The 1,522-nt window shown below is 44.8% G+C and overlaps 1 non-coding gene across 1 annotated transcript; it reads left to right on the top strand.

Moving 5' to 3' along the window:
- The first annotated feature begins 401 nt into the window (after positions 1-401).
- LOC139036589 (U6 spliceosomal RNA) lies at positions 402-508 on the top strand. Its single transcript, XR_011489407.1, has one exon. It is a non-coding gene; the product is annotated as a U6 spliceosomal RNA (small nuclear RNA).
- The last annotated feature ends 1,014 nt before the right edge of the window (positions 509-1,522 follow it).

Here is a 1,522-nt window from a genome sequence, read left to right as displayed (position 1 = left end):
ATCAAACCCAGGTCTCCTGCATTGCAGGCAGATGCTTTCACCTCTGAGCCACCAGGGAAGCCCATAGAGTATCAAAAGGGGCCAAAGAATTGGCCCTAAACCTAAAGAGAGGGAGGAATGTGCTGTCCTAAGGACAGAAGAACAGAAAAAAACCAAGAAGTGTCTTGGAATCAGGAATGGAAAAAAACTAGACCCTTATCATCCTTCCCTCTCCCATGTTGTAACTATTAACGGATTTCAGGTCCTCCTGAGCAGTATAAACCGTCTCCCCTCCTACCCCACAGGGAGAAGGTATTTGCCTTACTCTTCCTCCACCCAGTATACCTGCCTCACTCAATCAGCAAACAACCTACAAGACCCCGTCCCGCCTCTTACATCCTGGCTATAAAAATGGACTAAGGGTGCTCGCTTCGGCAGCACACATACTCAAATCGGAACGATACAGAGAAGATTAGCATGGCCCCTGTGCAAGGATGACACTCAAATTCGTGAAGCGTCCAATATTTTTAAGGAAGCTATGGTACATATACACCATGGAATATTAGTCAGCCATTAAAAAGAATTCATTTGAATCAGTTCTAATGAGATGGATGAAACTGGAGCCCATTATACAGAGTGAAGTAAGCCAGAAAGACAAAGACCATTACAGTATACTAACACATATATATGGAATTTAGAAAGATGGTAATGATAACCCTATATGCAAAACAGAAAAAGAGACACAGATGTACAGAACAGACTTTTGGACTCTGTGAGAGAAGGCGAGGGTGGGATGTTTTGAGAGAATAGCATCGAAACATGTATATTATCTATGATGAAACAGATCACCAGCCCAGGTTGGGTGCATGAGATAAGTGCTCGGGCCTGGTGCACTGGGAAAGACCCAGAGGGATCGGGTAGAGAGGGAGGTGGGAGGGGGGATCAGGATGGGGAATACATGTAAATCCATGGCTGATTCATGTCAATGTATGACAAAAACCACTACAATATTGTAAAGTAATTAGCCTCCAACTAATAAAAATAAATGAAAAAAAAATGGACTAAGGACCCATGTTCAGTGTTGGTTCTCCCTTGAGCTGGCCCACTGTTCTAACAGCGTTTCCCACTCTAATAAACTTTATTCATTTTTCAAAAAAAAAAAGATGCAGCACCTGGCTGTGGGCCCTAGGGAAAGAGGACCTGGGCAGAGTATGGCAGCCTTGCTGGGGCTAGAAGATGAGAGAAAGTTTCAGGAAGAAAGGCAGAATACAGGAAAAGAAACCCCAAACCACAGGGACCCCCTTGAGCTTTTGCCAGGTACTAAGTTAGGCCTGTCATTCAGCAAGTGCTAAGCAAAACTCCACAAGACTGGGAGAAGAATGGCCAGGTTGGTTTAAACAGAATGGTGCCCAGACCTCACACAGATCAGGCAATATTTATGTTATGACCAGTCAGAACATTGGGTCCTTGGAGATTATAGGGGCTCTCAGACCCTTTCACCACATGGGGAAAGAGTGAGAGATACTCTGAGCCAGGGGCCAGC

Source organism: Odocoileus virginianus, chromosome 1 (genome assembly GCF_023699985.2).
Source record: "Odocoileus virginianus isolate 20LAN1187 ecotype Illinois chromosome 1, Ovbor_1.2, whole genome shotgun sequence".
NCBI lineage: Eukaryota > Metazoa > Chordata > Mammalia > Artiodactyla > Cervidae > Odocoileus > Odocoileus virginianus.
Note: the sequence above shows the minus strand (reverse complement) of the source record. Positions and strands in the feature narration are given on the sequence as shown.